General features: G+C 39.3%; 1 long non-coding RNA gene across 15 annotated transcripts in view; it reads right to left on the bottom strand.

Annotated features, from left to right (window-relative positions):
- The window catches only part of LOC132351822 (uncharacterized), an 87,040-nt gene that overhangs the window by 31,322 nt on the left and 32,383 nt on the right, over positions 1 to 23,335 (bottom strand). For 6 of the 15 annotated variants that reach the window (XR_009498473.1, XR_009498475.1, XR_009498486.1 and 3 more), the window contains 3 exons: positions 20,877 to 21,010; positions 9,666 to 9,849; positions 2,788 to 6,977 (listed from right to left, as the gene is read on the bottom strand). The exons of 1 other annotated variant lie outside the window; for it this stretch is intronic. This is a non-coding gene — a long non-coding RNA (uncharacterized LOC132351822). 8 more of the 15 variants (XR_009498482.1, XR_009498479.1, XR_009498481.1 and 5 more) reach the window with 5 other exon arrangements.

Genomic DNA, 23,335 nt, shown 5'->3' with positions numbered 1-23,335 from the left:
AGGCACTGTCCACTGTCACAATAAACTACTTAAGAAGAGATGACCTTTTGGTATTTTGCTTTTTTTCCGTGTCCTGATGGGGAAGAAACTGCAAACATCTTCTTTCATTATGTACGTGTTGTTGTAAACCTGGCTCAGGTACATAGTCACCTCTAGGAGGTGAGAGACATTACTCTCAAATCTCAATATCTAGAATAGGTGTGGTTCTTTTGGGCAATTGATTTACTTTTATCTGCTAAGAGCCAAGATTTTCACATTTGCCTCTCTATGTTAAATGCTAGGAAACTGAGACCCAGAGACACTTATTTTTCTGAAACATTTGACATCCTATGGCATATAGTTTGTATGTGAATTACATGTCCGGTTCTAGGACTTTTTCACTTTTTTCTGTCTTCATTTCCCATTTATCCTTTGCTCGTCTCTATTTTTAAAATCACGTCACTGTAAATATTGTCCGTTTTGAAGTAAGTTGAAATTTAAATAAATAAATATACACGTCAATATAAAAATATTTACGGACAAAAAGGACTTGAGAATATATGCACGTTCATGCTTTCAATGTTGCATATATTTTTTAAAATTAAAAGAAATCAATAATCACAATTAAATATTGATTTTTTTTCCCCCCTCAAAACACGCAAAAGTTGGCAATCTTATTTTAGCTTCCTCATTGCTCTCCTGGTTGAGGACAGAGCATTCCCACTCTACAGGGTTGAATTTCAGGTCTGCTGTCCAGAGACTAATCTTACTTTAACTTCCATTTAAGAGAAACAATTCCATTCCCAATCTGAATCGCCAATACCCTAAAATGATTACTTGGAGGAGTTAGCCATAAAGGCAAAAATTCTCTTTTTTTTATTGTCTTGCTAATGACTTGAGAACTGAATCTGGCATCCAGCAGTGCTTCTCTCCTCTTTGCCTGGTGAGGGAATGATTTGGTCTGCAGCGGGAGAAGGGCTCTGACAATGCGGTCTGGGGGGGCTTCAATCACAGGACACGGAGGTCATGGACACAGATACACTAGCAGAGCCTGTTTTCTTGTCTAAATCTTGGGTGGGAAGAAGATAAAGATGGGACTTAACAATGACATGAAAGCCTTCTCCCCAAAAGCCCATTAAACTGTGAGGAAATCATGATGGCTAAGAATTGTTTCACACTGTGGGTTGATGAGTGCTGGGGGCAGGGAAAATCATTACACACTCCTAAGACACCATAATTGTCTAGCCAGACTTGAGGATTCTTACAAAAGCCAAATAGGCAGAGCATTATTCCAAAAACTGCACTTATTTCAACTCCTCTGTTCCTCTTGGGCAGAAAGTCAGCTAGTATGGGCTTTGGACCATGCGTTGAATTAACCTAATAAATATCTAGTTTATTTACTATATTTCAGAAATATCTGTGTTTGTAGATTTTTTTTTTTTTTGGTTTTATTTTGCTTGCTTTCTTTCAATGATTTTATACACGTATATAAATTAGTTAAATATATATCAAATATATATGACATTTAATCTCATTACATATATTTGTATATGCATATTCTTTTGAAAGCATATTCTTGAGTACCTGGTATATGTTAGGCACTGATCTAGAAGTGACAGAACAAAGATAGCTTCTTGCCTCAAGGAGCTCCCAGCAGAGTGGAGGAAATGGGCAAATAGTTTAATAACAAAATACTGGATAGAATAAGAGCAGGGACTTGGTCGGGAATGGAGAGAGGGATGAGCTCAGGAATGGTTTTAAAGACAAGGTTACATTTCATCAAGCATTCAAGAATAAATAGAAGTTTGATTGTCTGCTTTATACTCTTCCTACTTATTAAAGGGTAGAAGTGTACCAGTTCTGAAAAGAATGTGGAAGGCAGTCTGGGCTGAGTGAGTAATATATGCAGAAGCATAGAGGTTTGACAAAGTTTGAGGAACCATAAGAAATTCACTGTAACTTTCATGCCATTGAATACTGGGGCCTGAAGTTATAAGCATAAACAACACATTGCATTTTATAGTAAAACTAGCTGAAGATGACCAGGAGGGTTCAAACAGGAGAAATACATAGTGAGATCCATACTCCAAAGGCTTAATTGCTTTACATCAACTCCCAACAGTTATCAACATGTTGATGCTAAGGTATCTATTAGAGCTGTGGCCACAGTCTATGACAAAGGCAATACAGTTATAATTATGGTCTCTCTGTATCTATGGCATGTACAAACCAATCAGCTTCACAAGTTTTTTTTAAGACTAGTGGTGTATGTGCTAACTATGACTTGAGTGTTTCTCTAAAATACCTTAACTATTCCATGCAACATTCGTATTCGATGAGTATACGTGTCCATGACATTTTTCTCCCTTGATATACAGGGGCATCTGTATATCAAGGGATATAATATAGAATTAGTGTAGAATCAGCAAAGACCTATGATACACGGCAATCATCCATAGAATCAGGAATCATCCCAGGAAAATGGAAATATGGAGACATTTTAGCCTACTACCTCATATTGCAAATGGGTAAATTGAGTCCTAGACACATTAGGAGTATGTCTATAGTTGTATAATTAATCCTTACTTAAAGCTCTCTCTCTCTTTCTCATCTATATATATATTTTATTTATCATTCATCTATATATCATAAAAGTGGTAAAACTGCATTTCAAACAAAAAGGAAAATGGAGGAAAAAAATAACATTCAGACTCTGCCTCTCTAGCACAGCTATTATTATTATGTATATATATTACTTCTAATCTCCTTCCTAAACACATGTATGTTTAGTTGAAATTAGGGGTCTGATTTTATAATCCCTTTAAACTTAAATACACACAAGCATACTCACACACCCAAAGACACTTATCTTCCACAATAACACTCCATATCCTTTTATACTCTCCATCGATCCAGTTTCCTACTTCAAGGGTCGTCAAATGTAACATCCAGGTTATATGCATATATATACATACATAAAGTATATGGGAGGCTATTTGTTTTTATAATAATAGGACCATACTAAACAACTATTCTGAAGCTTACTTTTCCCTCTGAATTTATCATGGGCCACTTTCCTGGTTCAAAGATATAGCTCTAATATTTTCTTTTTAATAGCCTCAAATATCCTATAAACCTAATTAGCATACAATTTAATTGTTAACCATCACACTGTCAGTGGCCATGAGGACTCTTTTCCTTTTCCTCCTGTTTTTTGTCTGGAGACAACTGGGAAAAGTATCTGAAAGAGTATAGAGGCTGAACTAAGAAATTAATGATCAAGATAGGAGGGGAAGGGCTTCTCTGGTGGTCCAGTGGTTAAGAGTCCGCGCTTTCACTGCAGGGGGTGCCAGTTCAATCCCTGGTCAGGGAACTAAGATCCTACATGCTGCACAGCATGGCCAGAAAAAAAAAAGATAGGAGGGGAAAGGTCAACCTGGATGAGGAGGTAGTGACTCACTGCAATGGGAGCTGGAAGGAAGGAGTCCAGTGGTTAAGACTCTACGCTTCCACTGCAGGGGGTGCAAGTTCAGTCTCCGGTCAGGGAACTAAGATCCTACATGCTGCACAGCGTGGCCAAAAAAAAGATAGGAGGGGAAAGGTCAACCTGGATGAGGAGGTAGTGACTCACTGCAATGGGAGATGGAAGGAAGGATGTGCTCTGACACCATTACATTTCCGAGGCCATCACAGATTTATTTCAGACCAGTACATTTTTCTTAAAAAAGAATCCCAATCCATAGATTAAAATAATGAAGGATTTGAGACTTGAATGAAAATGCTTTCTCTGTAATTTTATCTGAAATTTAATTTGATTAAATTCTCTAAACTTGCAGCATTGTATGTCACAAAAGGTCCATTTTTCTATTCCTAACCATATTCCACAGAGTCCCACCCCTCTGCCCTGACTCCGTGTTACCCTCTGAGCTCTGACAAGGCTCGCAGACCTAACCTTGGAGCGTAGAATCAGAGCCCCTTAAATAATAAAGATAGAGAATGAAATGATACTGTGATTAATAATAATAATAGACAAATAGACAATAGAAGACTGCGTAAGTGACTTTCTCTGAGAAGTTGATACAGTGAACTCATGTCAGCCCTGTGGATTATGTCAGCAACCAAGTGAGAAAATGCTTTGTTTTCCAAAGCCTGTTTGGTCAACATTGATTCCAAATTAAGAACTCTTTGTTCATCTGAGAAGATGTACCCGGTCATCAAGCATGTTCCTCCCACATGGAGCAAGGGAAAATATGACCCCAGGGGTTTCTGGCTCTATCAGGGTTTGTCGTGGTTTCTTCTCATGAGAATGAACACTCAGGACTCAGCATTTCCGTTTCCCTTTGGCCAAAGCGTGTGAAAATAGAGAGTAGTAAAACAACAATAAACAACCAAAAAATTACAGTCAAACCCTCTCTAGCCTCAGGAGGCAGTGTTTGTCCTGGCTTTCTCTGCTGGCCAAAGGACAGCACAGGAAGAGGGGGTGGAAAGTTCTCATTTTTTTTCTCCATGTTAATAGCTCAAGTGTCCTTCCTCTGGATATACCCAATTACATTCAGCTATTAATTATTAGCTTTTGATGGTGGGCCTGTGATCATTTGGATGAAATACATTCATATCTCCTTTATATCAAAACATATATTTAGTAAATAGTCCTGAGTTTCTCTTCTTTTTGGAGTCTTATCCAAATTATTAATTCTAAACATTACTCTCTTTCTCTTTTGCCTTATCTTTTTTCTCCTTTTCTTCTTCAGCCTGTTCTTGCTGTAGGTGCTAAGGAAGAGTGAACTGATCTCAAGCTAGGCCATAAAAGAGAAATCTAGGAGATTCAAAAACCAGAGCATTCAGCTCTTACATGGCTCAGTTTTCAATTCTGTCAAATTCAAAGCAATAAACACTCTTCAGGTGTCCATCTCTCCACGGTGCTGCATGAGGCATGGAGAGGTGAAGAGGAAAGGCACAGGAGGAAGACCTCCATACACACATGGCCACCCTTTGGGGAGAAAACCAAAGTGCAATTTGATTAGGGTTGTAAGATAGACATGTACACGGTGCTGTGGGAACACACGTGCAGAAGCCATTTATTCTGCCTGGAGGGTTCCCGGGAAGCTTGGCGCTGAATGACTGGACTGTCCCTGGCAGTACAGATGAATAAGATGCTACCTTTCAAACTTTTCTGATTGAGACTTATAGTTCAAAATCTACTTTATGTACCTATCCCAAACACACAAACACATGCATATGTAGACAAGTTTTACAAAATAATACTTTTACGGTGTGTGATGTACCCTTATGTTTTTTCTTCCATTCTGTTTCTATTATTGTAGATGCTGGTTGAAACCCATTTAATTGAGTACTCTTGATCAATTAATGGATTGAGATCTCAACTTAAGAAATTCTGGAATAGAGCATGGGCTTTGGAGTGACACAAAACTGGTTTTAAATCCTTTTATGGTCAACTAGTAGTCCTGAGATTTGGGCAGGTTGCTTAACTTTTATGAGTTTGAGTTGCCCTGCCTATAGAAAAAGCATTAGTGACTACTATCTACTTGATCAGGATTAAAGGAAGTAATGCTTGTAAACAGCTTAGTATAGTGAAAGCTCAATAGATGGGTTGGGCAGAGTTGGGGAGGGGCGCACTAGGCACACTGACTGGTTTGGTAGAGTTGTCCCACCACCCAAAACAAGAGCAATCCGGTGACAGATATGCCTAAAAGTTTACAGAGGACAAGATGGAAGTGAAAAATAGTTTACCGAGGCTCTGCACCCAGATCGTGTGTGTGTTTGCATGTGAATTAGTCAGTGTATGTGTACATGTTTGTGTATGTGAGTATGTGTTTATAGGGGTGAGTGTGTGTGTGTGTGTGTGAGTGAGTTTGTATGTGTGGGGTTTCTGTGTTTGTGTGCTTCCATATGTGAGTGGAGGCTGGTGTCAGTATATGGACTAAATTCGATTCACCTTTATTCAATAACCTCTTAACCAGTCCCAGTGAGCCTTGGTTGAACCAACCAGGCCAAATCTTTCCTGAGACCTTCCTCTTTTCAATAGGCTACAGGCTTTCTATGACCTTGACACAGTCACCTCCACTTTCTGAACTTAATCTTCCTTACATATATACTAGAGCATATTAGACTAGATTAATAAGTTTTTGAAAATCTCTTAGAAAACTGGGAGAAGTTTTTTTTCAAGCATAATCTTCCAAGGATATTGATATTTAATCATGGTCATAGAGAGAGAAATAGAGGTGTAGATACATAGTAATAACGAACATTCATTAAGTCCTTACTATATTCCCAGCTCTGTGGTAAATACATGCAACAACTCATGTAAGACTCATGACATCCCTATAATGTAGTTACTATTATCATCCCCATTGTACAGAGGCAGATGTCTTGCTCAGGGTTACAGAGTTAGCCAGTGACATGACTGAGATTCAAATTTAGATACACATCCATCTAAATGCATATCTTTCTGCAGCTCCTTTACAGAAACCCAGGCCTTTGGGGACTGCATTTGAAAAACCCCTCCACTTAGATGATCTATTTGAGTTTCCTTTTTTTGCTCTAGCAAGCAATGACTTCACCAGTGACTTCATGAGGCTATAAATAAACAACTAACCTCTACAACTCTTTCCCACATCCAAGGATATATATACACATACACACAGTAAATATAAATATATGTTCATAAACACATATATATATACAAATATATATTTACCTATATGAATAAACTATGTATGAAAGAATAAACCATATATCATGGATATATATGAATAAACTATGATGAACATATATTACAAATACATAAGATGAACTAAATGAATGTTGCCATGATACAAACATTGAATGTGCAGTAGGTCCATGATACAGCCAGGACACTAATCAATGCCGTTTCCTCCGTGCCTTATATAACCCCTGGCCTCTGTCTCCGCCAGCACCAAAGACTGGAAAACAGCCAAACTTGGGAAGTGATCTTCACACCTAATCAAGCTTCCATTCTGCAAGCAGAGATGAATTATAAATCCCAGATAACAAATCAAGCCCTATTTATTGATCCCTCTCCTTGTCATTATGCAGTTCATTCTGCCATGGTTGAGGGCACCAGACTTTCTGTTTGCAATTCCAGGGTAGCATTCTGAGACACATTACAGAGCATTTATTTTCACTGAAACCCATGCTTAGCTCCAGGGAAACATGATTGTTAAATATAATGCATATTTACTATTGTGCCTTGAAAGAGGATTGGTGAAGGCAGACATTAATTTCTTCCATGTGGCTCTGAGCGCTGGTGGTGAATTTCCTCTCCGTACTTCAGGAGGACGTTGTGGTTAAAGAGTTAAAGGCTAATTAGGCTTCCTGTCAAAAGCAACAAAATCCTGGCTTCAGTGGATTCCATCTGACAAAAACACCTTTTACTCCGAGGCTTCCGCCTGGCCCAGTTTCCAACCTCTGTTTGGAGTGAGTGCTCCCTGAGTGAAGGCTCCTAGAAAGAGCAGAGGGTTTGTCTCCCAGATACACTGGAGTCAGGAAGTCGAAGCTTGATTTACATAGAAAAGAAGCCTGTGCTCTTCTGTCATGATTGCAGCGAGTGGGGCTGGAGACCCGGCGGATGGTGGGAACCAGACTTACTGTTATGAGGAGCATCGAGTAAGCGAAGCAGGTGGGGCAGTAATTCATGAGCCTCCCTTTACACATCTTTATTACAGGAAGTTAATAAAGCAACCTGTCTTTTTCTTGTTTGAGGATTAGAAACTGTAGGGAAAATGTATCTGAACCTCTAAAATCTCTGTTATGGCTCTGTGTCTCTCTCAAGATTCTTGGGAAAATAGTGTAAGCAAGCCTGCAAAGACATTTGCGCTGTGCTTGGCACGTAACAGGGCTTCCACTGTCAGTTTCCTCAATTCTTTCCCTAGCTTTAACTTCCAAGGACTCTCATTCAAAACCAATGTTTTCTACTTACCATCTGAATCACATGGGACAATAATAGCAAGTAATACTTGCTGAGCCCTTACTATATGTCAGGAATGAATCTAAATACTTTACATGTATGAATTTATTTATTGACTTATTTTATCCTCCCAAACACCTAAGACGTAACTACACTTTTACAGAGAAAAATAATATACAACATTGAGTACTTATTGTTCTGAGGATGTACATAACTGTAGTAATTTATTTTATCCTCACAACGTTGTGAAATAAATCCTGTTATTCTCAGTTTTAAAGATGAGTTAACTGCGTCACAGAGTGATTACATAGTTTGCCTAAGGTCGTAGAGCACGACCTGGTATTCAGACCCAGCAGTGGGGTCCAAGAGCTCTTGTTCTTGACCATTCTCAGGTCATGTTGCCTTTCCAGACTTAGTTCCCTCATTTGTAAAATTTGGGTAAAGCCATGGTACCTATATCAAAACAGTTGTTGTCATGATTGAATAAGATAGTAAGCTTGAAAACGCTTTACAAATGCTACCATGATATGTGAGTGCTAGATATTTTTGTAATTATGGGAATTATCACAGTGAAAGCATAAATCAATATATATGATGAGTTTATTGGAAGGGGAAAGACAAGACGAGCATCTATTGAATGCCTCCTAGCCTACTATGTGCTACTGTTTTTAAAACTCGTATTACCTCATTTTGCTATTTTTATCACCAATGTACAAAAGAACAGACAGAAGCTCAGGAAAGTTCAGTAATGTGTTCATATGACTCATCTGGGAAATAGCACAGGCAGAATTAAAAGCCAAGTTTGACCAAGTCTGAGATCTACCATCTTTTAATTTCACCATGATGGTTTATGCAAACAAAGGAGATTTATCTCCCCAGGGAATTTTGTCATGTATGCTCACTTGCTTCTCTTTTTTTTAAAGTAATTATGAAGTTAACCATTGGAGTTCTGTACAATTGAAAATAGAATCTTTTCCCATAAGATTTCGTGTTGCCCTGAAAGTCAAATTTTCCAACCATGTTTTCATTATATGTGTTCAGTCTATTTGGATCCCTCGCTAAAACATCACTGGACCCATTTTACATACTTGAGTTTCAGATGTCCTGCTGGCAACTCACCTAAAGACAGATCTCTAAGGAGGGAAATCAGTTCCACATGCAGCTAGATTTCAAGGCTGGGCAGTTACACTTAGGAATTGCCTTTAAATGTCCTTCGTCCTAAAGCCACACGTGAGCTTCAGAGCAAAATAGGTTCAAGTCTTTCCTCTTGCTTTTATTGTGTAACTATAAGCAAATCATGTACTTTTCAAGCCCTCATTTTTCTCATCTGAAAATGGAATTATTACATCTGCCTTATAGGTTTAAATTAAATGGCGATTGTTACATAGCAGGTGCCCAGTAAATGTTAATTTCCTTCCTACCAATTCCCTTCTAGAATGGAGTTTTGGATTAATGGAAGTGAAGGCAAATGCATTATCATTTTCCTAGGACCCAGGAACGACAGGAGGAAGATAACGTCATATTAGAGGGTAGAGAATGATCCACAGAAAACAGTTAACTTCCTTTTAGGTTTTGGGGCGGGGGTGCCTATCCATTAGGGTATCTGATATATGGCACATCAAAGAATGAACTTTCAATGCCATCCATTCTGGAGTTAAGGGGAGACTAATAGTCGGGCCAATGTGGTGGCTAAAATAATGGTAATAAATGAGGTGGGAGTGGGGTGTGGGGAGCTTACCTTTATTTTCATTCCGTTTCTAGTGACTTGATGGGAATTGTCATCTGCTTTCTGAGCCTGAAGTCACTCTTTTCCCTGGTCTTAGATGCTATTCACACAGAGGCCACTCTAAACAAAATGGCATTCAGGAAAGTGACTTCCGATCTGAATCCCCGTCTTCTTTTTTTCTCGTTAGATGAGGAGTCTATTGGATAACATTTATTAGGAAAGTTGATGTGATTTGGAGCAATCAGGAGACACTCCCACCAAATTAAACTTCTTCTGGTTTCTTGAACAGCACAAACTCTTTTAGGCCTGGGGGGCCTTTGCACATGCGTTTTTCTCTGGGGAGTGTTTCCTTTTGCCCACACTGCTCATCTTCACTTGGTTGACTCATACCCATCTTTCAGGCCTCATTTATTCGGAGAATTTTTCTGTGACTCCACTCATCCCCCCAAGACTAGTATGTCTTTGCTATATGTTTACACAAATTTAATATTGCACTGCCTCAGCATTCTACACAACTGTAATTCTTTGTTCACTATATTTCTCTCCCAAGTTCTTTGTAGCCTCAGTGAGAACTTAAGGGCTTAGCATCATATGTAGCATATAACGGGCACGCAAATGACGTGTATTAAATGAGTTCATAAAAGAGTGACTGAGTGTGTGAAAGTGAATGAGTCAAGTTAGTGTGATGTAGCAGGAAGAATACTGGACTGTGAATCAGAGTGCCTTGGGACCATTCTTAACTTCGGTTTTGACCCCTTGGCCACTTTAATTTCTCATGCCTAAAGATGCCTATACTATCATCTCAGAGGGTTGTGGGAATTAAATCAAGTGCCTGGTGTATGATGGATGCTTGGTTAAAAGTAGTTCTTTCGCACTGTAAGAGGAATCATTGATGGGAGTTGTTACATCACCAGGGGTTCAGAATCCAGCTGAGCTGCTGGAGACCCTTGGTCACAATACCCTCTTCAGAAGCTGCTAAAGATAAACTGAATCAAGAGGAGCTGCCTCTGAAGGTGGTAGTCCAAAGCTGGGGACCTGTTTCCTCACTTTTCCATTCTGCAAGGAGGCTGTGGATGGGGACATAGACGCTGTCTCTGGGTGAGAAAAGCCTCTTTCAGGAAGGCTCTGACTCTGGCACAAGTGACCCCAGTCATAAAGGTGATTGATTTTCCAGTTTCCAAAGCTTCAAAGCAACATATATAAAGTGCCTGGGCTGGAGAGAGGCACACCTCCTGACTCTCCCTACAACAGCTTCAGTGTTACAGGGAACCCTTACAGGTATTGAACTGCACTTGAGTTGTGCTGGAAATGTGAATGTTATGCATACACGTAAGCACTCACCCCTGGCACCAGGCGGGAGATTCTTGCACATAACCTGCCAATGTGCTGTGCTGGGGTTATTTTCCACTGAAATACCTCAATAAAAAATCGCAAAGACAAAATTGTAGATGCAGGGGCTGGAAGCTTCTGGCAGTCTCTTGCTTGAGAAATGCCTCCCCTAATTCTGGATTCCAACCGTGCTACATAAAGGGGCTGAACACTAGACCTTTAGTAAATCATGACTTTACGAGGGATAGGTGGGGTCTGGAGGACACACCGCCCAAATGGACACTGGCAGGCAGGCCCTCACGAGATGCTCTTTGGCAAGCCCAGCTCATGGGAAAGTATGATTTCCTGCCTGCTGTGGGTGACTGGAGGTCTGTGCATTTTTTCATTTATTTTCTGCTGTGCTGTGGGATTGGGGGAAATCTAGAGCATCTCTCTGCATTCCATGTGGTACTTATTAGTCTGTACAAACCTGTCTTAGGGGAGGAGCTTGGACTTTGAGGTGACACTAAACTGAGCTTAACTCTCAGCTTTCCACTTACCAGCTGTGTGACCATGGGCACATCACTTAACCTCTCTGAGGCTCGATTTGCTCATTCTGTAAAGATATCTCCTTTTGGGGGGTTTGTTTTGGAGTTTAAATGAGACAACATATGTGAAGTGCCTATACAGTGCCTGGCAACTAGGACACTGCATCTGTTTCCCTTTTACTACTCTTTTTTTTTTTTTTTTAATGAATGAGAGAATTATTTAGAAACTTTGTTGTTTTTCCCAGATGTAAGAAGATCAATCAAGGGCCCCTGTTCTCCAGCAGAGAATATACGATTTTTCCCAAGTCTGAAACATATTGAATATTTAAAGTTAATTATACCTAAAAGTTACTTAAAGTTATAATTTATTTTTTTCCCTCAATTTTGCATTCATATCTGTGATTGTGTCTTCTTCCTCAGAGAAAAACAGCACCCTATTAAGTGGCTGGACAACTTATGACACCAGGAATAATAACAATGAAATCTTTTGAATTTTGGTTATTTACATCTCATTTATAAAAGTTTTTCATTTGGTTTACAATAAAATCACATATTCAGTGGGATCAATAAACAGGACCACGGAAAGAACAGAAGTAACAGAGGTTTGAAACTGAGTCCCTTGCTAGGGAGGCTGAAAGCTTCTAGTCAACTGCCCAGCTTGCAAAGCCCCTTGAGGGAGGGAGATTAGACCTCAGGATGGGAAAGTCTCAGGGGAGGGAGGAATGCCGTGTGAAGCCCCATTGATGGAGGAAAGAACATCTCCCTTGGGTTTCCTAAAGTTTATTCTCTTAGATATCCAGGAAGAAAGAGTATGCATCCCCAGCCAAAATTGTTGACTGCAGTCTCTGAGTATAATTATGTGTGGTAATTGACATTACTATATCAGTACAGTTTCCAAAAACTTAAAAACAATGGATTAAATCAGTGCCCAATGAAAAGATACTTCTACCAGTAGTGCTCAATTCAACTTCCCCTTTCTAAGTTGTTAATTATTTACATGGAAGGTTCTGGATCTCTCATAGTGATGGTAATGTATTGACTGTTGCAGGGGTGTTTTAAGAAAGCATCCTTAAAATACAGCAAGGTATCACAAGTTGGTCAAAAGTAAAGAATAAGAATAAAAGTCAAAAAAGGGGGAAAACAGATTCAGAATGGCCTTCACGTTTGTTAGGAAAGTGCCATAAATTAATTTCAAGCATCCCAATGGTCACTAAAAAACAAAAACAAAATACGTAAAATAAAAAAGATAGTTACACGATTTACAGTACATGGAAGAAACGTCGGTATATATATGCATTAGGTACTTAAAATGCTTTCTCTCCAATCCTATCAAATCCTTGCAAAATGGCTAGTATCCTCTCTGTAAGTATAGCAGGAGTCAGAGGAACAGAAGTCTACCCCAAGGTCCTATAGCTGAGGTCGGATTTGGAGCCAGATGTGTTTTGTTTTCAAGTCTGTGTTCTCGTCACTGAAGGACGCTGTTTCCTCTTCTCTATGCATGGAGAAGCCTAAGTGGGCATATAACATGGTCCTTTCTGGAATTTTCTGATCTTTACCTCCCTTCGAAGAGGTTCTAGGGAGAGCTGCGAGGTTTCAAAGTGGTTACAATAGAGGACGATGGCCAAGAAACCTACCATTTAAGTGTGCGTGTGTTTGTGTGTGTGTGTGTGTGTGTGTGTGTGTGTGTTCAGCACTAGCATCAGGGTGAAATTAAAAGACACACACTTGCCAAGGCAAAGGTGTCTTGGGCTGAACTCCTGGCAGGTCCTTGAACAAGTTTCTTAATTCTATCAAGTCCACCGGCTACCTTGCTACATTCTCTTGATAGAAAACCCTTCAAACCATGATTGTATAGGCTCAAATGAGGCCTTTCCCTCCAGTTCTATCTCCTATCGGGAGATTTAGGGAGGTTTGGGAAATCATAATTGATACCTCCTACTGTCCTGCTCATCTCAACTTTGTAGCTCCCCAGCACCCTAACTCCTGAAGTACAGGCTGTCTTTACATTTTCCAGAGACTTCTGTGTTTGTAGAATACGTATTGGTGCTTCGCTATGCTTTCTAAATCTTTGTGTAATTTTTTTTAACTTTCCGATATTCTCATTGGGAGAAAACTGAATCAATGGCCTAGTTTGAGGGCATATTTTAGAAGAAGTGATCTAGTGGAAATTTATGATATGGCTGTTGTTGCTTTTAGTGTTTTAGCTGTTCATGATCCCATTCCTTTCTGAAAAACATCCCTGGTGGAGACTGACCCCTATATCATCATGTATATGATCTGGCACAAAAGTGGTTCTCATGGCCCAGTTCTCTCTGCTGGCTCACATGAGCAGTCCTCCAGCATAATCAGGAAGCAAGTTGTGGCCTAAGTCAGCCAATGAGAGTCTTGCTGCCAAAGGCATGAACCAGTCAAGATGAGATCATAACAGCAGCATTGCCAGTAGTGCCATCCTAGTGGTAGTAACAGTGACAATTGGCTGGGGCCATGGAGATGGGGATGGTATTGATGTTAGAGGTGGTGGCCTCTCCTGAGTGTTCAGCCAATATAAGTGTGTTGTATGTCCTGATGCTGGGTCTGGAGCTACTCCAATTCCTGTCATTTTCCAAGCCTGAGTCTCTACATTTCCCATCAGTTCTATGAGATACCCTTTAACCTTCCAACAAATTTGTCTCCCTCTTAATTTGGCCATAGTCTTTTTCGATGGCTTGCCACCCAAGCCAGTGATGAACACAAGAATCAACAATGACCGGACGCTTAACTTTCCTGGCAGGTCCTGTGTTGGATGATTTAACCCCTCCTATGATTGGTGTTATTGTTTGAATCTTTATAAATGAGAAGCTGAAAACTGATAAAGGATATTAAGAAGCTAAGCTATGTAATAGTTTACTTTTATTGAGTATTTATTAGAAGCTAACATTTTAAAGCACCATCTTATTTAATGTGCACAACCTTTCATATTAAGTAAAGCCATATTTCAGTGTATCTAAGACAACGTTAATTGCAAAGTGTGGCATTCTTTATGTATCACTCATAAAGTAAAATGCTGCCAATTATACTATGATATGCCATTAATTGTAAGATGTATTCTGATATCAGAGATTAATTAAAAATATATTTTAGAATAGATGAATTACAGCATGTCATTATTTCCATTGCAAAAATGGGGTAACTAGGCCCAGAAATGTGTAAGAACTTGCTTGAGGTCACATAATTTGCACATGGTAGTAAATAGATTTAAACCTAAATCCACCTGGCTTCAAAGCTTGAGTTATTAATCACGATGACATATTGCTCTCTAGTCATCTAGCCACTTAGCTGTAGGACTGAAATTCAAACCCATGTTTGTTTGACTCTGAATTAGTAATGGATAAAACTTAATGAGTATCTATTATATGTCAGGTATAGTGCCTGGAGGTTTATTGTTGCTATTTTATTTAATACTGATAATAAGCCTGTAAATTAGAGGTTACTAATCCCATTTTGCAGACGAAGAAATTGAGGCACTGGCTTGCTAAAAGCCACAGAACTGGTGAAGAGTAGGGCCAAGGCTTGATTCTAGGTCCTTCTGCCTTCAAAGATACATGTTCCACTGTCCTACACTGCTGCTTGTTTTGTCTATAGTTGAATTTTGCAAAAAGTGCTCATGGATGTAGGGCAATGCTTATCTAAAGAAATTAATCCCTGTTGAAAAAATTTTGGACATTGATATATAGCTACCTCATATTATACTGCAAAGGCTATTACTCAGGCTATTATTTAGACAAAGGAGGATTGTTTTTGGTGCCTGTTTTCTCCACCTCCTTCCTTTGCCCGATCCTGTCAAATGACGTAACTGTAGGAACCATTCAGGAAACAGCTTTACCTATTCAGGTATGTGAAGCTCACAGGTGAATAGCATAGAGCATAGGTATGTAGAGTCTAAACAAAGAAATGGTAAGGGTTCAGAACCCTCCCTTTTTCTATGCTCCTTGAGAATTTCTCTACTTTTGCATATTGGGCTTCATAGTAATTATAGCTAACTAACATTATTGCCTGTCTTTGGGTTCTCCTGAAAAGCAGACCCTGTGATAAGGACTTCAGGGCAAGTAATTTATATGGGAGATGATCACAAGATGCCCAATATGTGATTGGAAAAAGAGAGATGGGAAGGGTAGAAAAACAGAGTACATTTATGAGTGACTATTTCTGGGCGCCACTGCTGGGATCTCACTGAGGAACTCTGTAGAGCATGACTCAGAATTATCACAATGAGGGATGGGAAGCTGGGGTATTTGTCCATTGACTCTTGTCTCACTGACTGAGGATTTTCTATTGGGATGTTAAATTCGTAGTGCTTCTGGGTTTTATCTACATGCACTGGTACAAACTTCCATTGATATGGAAGAAAGCCCTCAGATAGAGAAGCAGAGAGCTATAGATGCTTGAGATGGGAAACCGTCAGACCCAAGAATTGTCCACGGCAGATTCAGGTAAACTCAGAAGTATGTTGGAGGGATGGGAGGCATCTCAGCATAATCTTCTACACCTTCTTACCGTGGACTGAGCGTTACGTTACTGTCTTTATTTGTATTACTCAACTCAATACTGTGTAAATGTCAGTTGCCCAAATAAACTGTATTCTTCCTAAAATCAGAGACTGTTTTATTTGTCCTATCTTTGTACCTCCAGGGACTGGCACAGTGTTGGACAGGGTAGAGTAGAAATGTGAAGAGTTGGGGACAGGGCTATCATTGCAGGGGCATGGAGGTGAAAAACTGTATACTTTATCCAAGAATTCAAGTGGAATAGAAGGGAGGTCTTCTCAAGCACCATTCTGGAATTCATTGTTTCCATGGGGTATATTGATTGCAAAAATGCCTCCAATTCTTCACTCTTCCTGTATTCTTGCCACTTGCCTTATAACTTTGCAGTGCCTCTAACTCTGGCTCTGGGCATGTCCATGTGACTTGTTTTGGCCATTGGGGTGTTAGTGTGCATAATTCAAGTACAGGCCTGAAACTGCTTGCACGGTTGATCTTGGGTTGCTTTTGTAGCTCTGCATTGTTATGAGAACATACATGGATTAGCCCTCAGGAGGATGAAGGACAAGTGGAGCAGAACCAAGTTGCTTTGGTTGTTCTGGTTGAGGCCATACTAGACCAGCTAACAGCCTAGACCAGAGCAACAGTGCTACCAGGAAACCCATGTCTGTTACGTGCAAGCCCAGGTGAAATTAACCAAGGCTCATTCCCCAGCCTCTGAACCCCACAGACACAGGAGCCAAACAAATGTTTATTGTCCTAGGCCACTAAGGTTTGTGGCTGTTTGTAGAACAGCATTTTTGTGGCAGTATGTAATTGATAACACCCCATGCAGAGTATACAAAGGAATAAAGAGAAAAATGGCAAAGCGCTACTGAAAGGCATATGCTGGGCAGCCGGTTAGTCTAACTCAGCAGCCAAATGATTCCCTTATGGTCACCAACATGAAGCATGTGTCATGAAAATTAGTGCATCAATAAATTTACCTATTATGACGTGTCATCAGCTGCTTGGGATTACTTGTCACCTGCAGAAGCTGCAAACATTAAAACCGTAAATGCCTGGAGTTTAGGGTTCGTAGGGCAGAGAAGCAGTGTGAGATGGAGCTGACCACACAAGCAGGAGCCAGACACAGATGAGTTTGGATGCTTTCCTGGAGTTATCAGGATGCTCGGGGCATGAATGAATGTCATTTGAATGAATGAGATATGCTGGGAATGATGGACATTTCCTGGCATTACTTGATTGAGGGTAGGTACCTACCTCGGTAAAAAACTGGCTGTTATTTGGTAAAAATGTCATCTGCTACTGCAAATTTTACTTCCCTCATGGGCTTTTTTATTTATTTTTTGAGTAATATTTGTCAGGTTATGTAGCATATAATCAGAGACATGGGGCACCTTTAAATGTTGTAATTTTTCAAGGCGATAAGCCTTCTGCTAAAGAGAAGACGGGAAGAAGACCAAATCAAATAACAATTATGAATAATACTCAGCCCATAACAAAAGGCTCTGGATTTTATAATATGTTCCTGCCAAAGGCCATGTGTAATATTTCCTTGTTAGGAGTTCCCAACCACTATGAAATCCACAAAACCTCTCCCAGCTGTTGAAGACTTATCCTCCGTCCTTTCCCATTCTGGGACATATCCATAAGGTTTAGAAAATATGACTAAGTTTCCCAACTTGAATGACACTAATAGTAATTTTCTAAGGCTTTGGAGAAAGATGTAAGAAAACCACAGTGCATGTCTGTTTGAAAACTGTTCTGTTTAATGATTTGTGGTGTTCCAAAGGTGGAGGGTGAGACAGAACTGTTTAAGAAACTTGCTTTCAATGATTTGAGTGATCTTAAGATTACATTTATAATCAGTACAAATTAAATTACATTTAAACTTGAGGTTCAAAAGTGAAGCATTAAGAAGGAAGTGAGCAGGTAGACAAATTTACTTCCATTTTGTGAAAGAACTTAATGGGACTTTAAACGCATGTAGGGAAGTTATGAATTCTCCTCCTGACATATGTGAGATTGTAGTACATCATTCTGCTTGAGTCAAACTTCTCTTGAGTAGGAAATAGAATAAGAATATTTAGAAATACAAGAATAGAAATACAAGAAATATAAGAATGTCCTACTAAGAATAAAACCCCAAATGAGAAGAAAGTAACTTGAAAATAATTAAGAAAATGTATGATATATCAATTGCTCATTTCTTTAGCACTTCCAGCAGGTTGTCTGTGATATCTACTGAAAGCCAACATTTACGGGGCCAATGACTGAGCCAGACAATGTGCTGAGCACATATATTAACTTGTTTAATTCTTATAACAATGCATTGAAGTTGGTACTATATTTATCCTCATTTTATAGGTAAGGAACTTGAGGTTGAGAAAGGTTAAGTATGTCACCCAAGATCATACAGATAGTAAGTGACAGTGCCACTAGTCAACCCCATGTCTGGGTAATGCTAGAGCTCATGGTTTAATCAACACGCTCAGATGTTTACACCTTTTGACACTCCATCTGTTGAGAAAGCAAAGTCCTGGTGACCCACTAATTCCAACAAAAAAGTGTCAGGGCTGTTTTATATTGACTCTTGGAAACATTCCAGTTAGATGAAGCAGTTATTGACAATAATTGCATAGTAGTCCAGAAGCCTTTTAATTCGTACCTAGGTATTGTTCTTTCTTTAAACTTTGCTCTAAGTACTTAGCGATTCATGACTAAATTGTTTTCTAAATTGGCAAAGCATTATCTTTAATAGATAAAGCATAATTACCTAGAAGTCTTACTTATATTGCTACTCATCCTGAAGAAAGCTTAGCCAGTTAGTTCTCAAAGCAATGGAGCAAGAAACTTGGGGCTACCTCCTATAATCTTGCAAACCTAAATCAGTGATGGAGTCATAAATGCCACAGAAAGTGCCAAGGACCTTGAAGTCACGAGGCCTTCATATTCAGGGGGACGATGGCAGGGGAGCTTTTACCATTGTTATACCTTCCCCTTCATTCTGTGGGAATGACCCCTGACTTGTGTCTCCTTACAGCATCTTATTGTCCCAAGGTAAGAGTAAGTGTTCTACTCTGCCTTTGCTAATATTCTTGCACATCTTGGAAAATTTTTCCTTCTTTAATGATGCCAGTCCTTGCATTCTTGTTAGGAAATTAAGGTTGGAAAGAATATGTCCAGAGATATTTTAATATACATTTTTAAAATTATTGTTTATGTATGATGAGGCCAACAGATCAGGAGATAACTCATTGAAAAGAGAGTGTGTTATACTCACAGATCCCAAGAGAAAGGAGCATGGCATAGGCCATTTGGGGAAACACCAGGGATGGTCAGGGGGCAGAGGGAGAGAGGGAAACTGTGGACAAACGTTTTCATTTTGTGGTTTCCCTAAAAAGAAACAGGCAAGACAGGGTGAGCAGACTTCGGATTGGCTAGTTTAAATAATTTCAGTGAGCTCTGGGGTGTAAGCTATCCCTGGTTGTCTGGTACCTGGCGTTGGGGTGATGAGGCCAGGTAGATGGTGGAGGGCCCAGTAAGGCACGTGGTTGGGGATATGGCTCTGGACTGGTTGGCTCATGGTGGAAAGTCATGCTCGTGGGCGAGTTGTTTACCGTCTCCAGGAACTGGCAATTCCTGGAGGAACAATCCTTCCAGGATCAGCAAGACCCCAGATGTCAAAGCATCAGAATACAAAAAATAAAACCCATGGTTAATACAAGAGGGAAACTGGGAAGAGTTCATCTTTCTGACAGGAAATGTGGCTTCCACATGTGTATGTGTGTGCATGCACATGTGTGTACACACATGTGAGTGTGAGTCTGTGGCATATTAATTGGTTTCACAGCGTCACCTGAAGTCTTAGAATTTCTAGTGATTCAATATGCATTTCTAGGAATTGAGGCTTCCACATGGACCACATTATAAATAGCATGTGTCCCCCATCCATCTTTTATTGGCTTGGCCTGGCTCCAAGGACTCTATCTGAGAAGCCCAAGAACTGCTATACTGACTCTTCCTCCTTCTCTAGAAAGTCATCAATTCTGGGTGGAACTGGAGGTTTAGATCATAGTGGTCATCCTTTTAACCTCTCATTTTAACTAGCTTCTACTAAACTGAGGGCTGTGGTCATTATCCAAGGTGGAGACTCTCCTCCAGCTTCTCCTTCCTCTTAGTATGGTTGGAAGTTGTCCTTAAGATTTGAGCATTTTAATTAACCAATTCTTCCTTCTTTTCTTCCATAAGAATATTTATTTATTAACTTTTATGTGCTAACACAAATCCAGGCATCTTGAGGGTATACAAAGAGAAACCAGACAAGGAGTTTACAGCCTCATACAGCTTCAGAGAGAAATCTTTTTCAAATTTATTTTATTTTTTATTGAAGTATAGTTAATTTACAATGTTGTATTAGTTTCAAGTGTAGAGCAAAGTGATTCTGTTACATATATATATAGTTTCAAGTGTAAAGCAAAGTGATTCAGTTATACATATATATAAAATATATATATTATATATATGTAATTCTTTTCCATTACAAGTTATTACAAGATATTGAGTAGAGTTCATGTGCTATACAGTAGGTCCTTGTTGTTTGCCTATTTTATATATAGTGGTGTGTATCTGTTAATTCCAAACTCCTAACTTATCTCCGCCCCGCCACCATCCCCTTTGGTAACCATACGTTTGTTTTCTATGTCTTTGAGTCTATTTCTGTTTTGTAAATAAGTTCCTTTGTATCATTTTTAAGATTGCACATATAAGTGATATCATATGATATTTGTCTTTCTCTGCAGAGATAAATCTTAACAGTTCTCTGAAGGCAAAACCATACTTACTCATTTGATAATTCAAGCTCCCATTGCATCTTAAATGTTGTCTGAGCCTTGAGAAACACACTGCTTTCAATTGGTGTTAGGAAGTACGTCAAAGTTCATCCCTAAGGATGAACCACAGAGACGGCAAGGACTATCTACATTAGGGAGAGAAGAGAGTCAGGAGTTGGGGGGGTCCAGGGTCACATATGTCTGATTTCAGATTCCATCTCTGGATCTTACTACTTCTAAGAACTTGGGCTAGTTGCTTAGGTATCTTAGTCTTAGTTCTGTCCTCTGTTTACGAAAATAGTCATTATTTAAAAGTTGTGGAGGAAAGAATTGATCCAGTTAAGATTGTTGTCACAATAACCGAGAAAATTTGTGGAAATCCCTTGACACTGTGCCCAATACATATTAAATACTCACAAGTATGCTTTATTGTTAACATTATTGTCAATAGTGCTGTGTTTAAGGAGAAAAAGCATGAGTATTGACATCAGGGAAGTCTGAGTCTCGGTGCTGATTCTGCTGCTTACTAGGCATGTAATCCTGGGGTACATTACTTAACATTTCTGAATCAGAAATAATCACACCTACCTTTCATGTGATAAAACTGAAAGATAATGAGTGTAGGATGCCTATAACTTATTATTTTCTGGCTTCCACGTGAAGTGGTAGCTGTAACTATTAGTGTTATCTAGTGATGAACTAAGAATCTTAGACTCCTGGAAAATCAGCCATGCATTTCTGTGGGAGAAGATAGGGTGCAGGGAGAGAAAAGGATCATTCTGCTTTTCATGATGCTCCTTTTTTTTTTTTTTTTTTTCCCCCCTCTGGCACTGTTTGAATAGAGGTCACTGGTTGGCGCCCGTACAGAATGTCTGTGGTTCTACCCTCCCAGCCCACCATGCCTTTGGTCCAGTCTCCAGGACCTGCGTTTATGCCTGTCTCTGTGGCTACCTATGACCACAATTGGAGAAAGTCCAGCCGGCTGGGGGAGCCTCATGTATGACTCTGTGTTCCTGGGTGCCTGCCAGTGGACTCATTTTGCTGGAGGAATGTGTAATACGTACTGAGATTCTGTGGGGCCTCAAGATGGGAGGACACTCAGGGCCAAGGGGACCTGGAACCAGGGTAAGGAGGGCAGGGAGAAGGCTGTACAAAGACATTTTTGCTCTTTGGCCCCATCTTCATGTTGAGTGCCCCAGGGCTCAGTCCTTGGTTCCCCCTGCCCTGTTTCTTGGTGACGTCACCCAGACTTAAGTAACAACCGTGTGCTCACAACTAATAATTTATATCCAGTACATAGTCAGGGTTTAAGTATTTGTAGAAAAACAAAAGAAAGAAAGGAGGAAAGAAATTCAAGTAAGGGAGGGTAGGAGGGAGGGAGGGAAGAAGGAAGGCAGTATTGTTAACTTGAAAGGATGTACTCCACTGGTATTAAAAAACTAAATATAAAAACATGGGTTGTGAAGCACAGATAACATGGGTTCAAATCTAAAATCTCTCACTTTCAGGCTAATTTGGGACAAATTATTTAATCTCTGGGTGCTTCAATTTTCTCTTGTCAAATGGGAATAATAAAAGTTATCTCATTTGTTTGGAGGTTGTTTGGAGATATAAATATGCTGGTACATGTGAAATGCTTTTAAAATTACCTGGAAAATCATAAATGTTTCTAAATATTAGCTATTATCACATAAATATAAACTGTATATCTGATAGACCTTGTATGAAATACCCAGATGACTTAAAAGTGGTGAAAATCTAATTAAGATTCCAATGTATGAGCCATAAATGTGTGGAATGATTACACACGTTTCTGGATCTATATTTGAGAAGAATATCTTGGGTAATGTTACCAAATGGGTGACATCTTAGGAGAAGATATTTTTAATGTTAAAATTAAGAAAGAATTAATATCCAAAATATAATTTAAATTGACAGGCTGAAGCAGGGAGCCATTAAGAAAATGGGCAAAGTGACCAGACAATTTATAGAAACTGAAGTCTAAATGTCTGAAGAATATATAAAAATGTGCTTGAGCTCATTGGACATAATAGTGCTAGCACAATGAGATACTACTTTATACCCATTAGAATGGCAAAAAATGGAAATGTTGGGACAGTCAATTGCTGTCAGAACTTTGAGAGGACAAGAATTTTTATGTACAGTTGAAGAAGAGTAAATAGGAACAATCATTTTGAGAAGCAGGTAGGCAATAATTAGCTAAAACAAGTATTTCTTTTCCTTTTGACCCAACCAACCCAATCCTATGTATATATTCCAGAATAATTCTTTTTTTTAATTGAAGTATATTTGATTTAGAGTGTTAAGTTCTATTAATTTTTGCTGCTGTACATCAAAGTGATTCAGTTATACATACTTTTTTATATTCCTCTCCTTTATGGTTTATCACAGGATATTGAATATGGGTCCCTGTGCGATACAGTAGGACCTTGTTTTTTATCCATTCTATA

The sequence above is a fragment of the Balaenoptera ricei genome, chromosome 17, assembly GCF_028023285.1.
Source record: "Balaenoptera ricei isolate mBalRic1 chromosome 17, mBalRic1.hap2, whole genome shotgun sequence".
Lineage (NCBI taxonomy): Eukaryota > Metazoa > Chordata > Mammalia > Artiodactyla > Balaenopteridae > Balaenoptera > Balaenoptera ricei.
The sequence above is the reverse complement of the archived record's forward strand: the minus strand, read 5'-3'. Positions and strand labels throughout refer to the sequence as shown.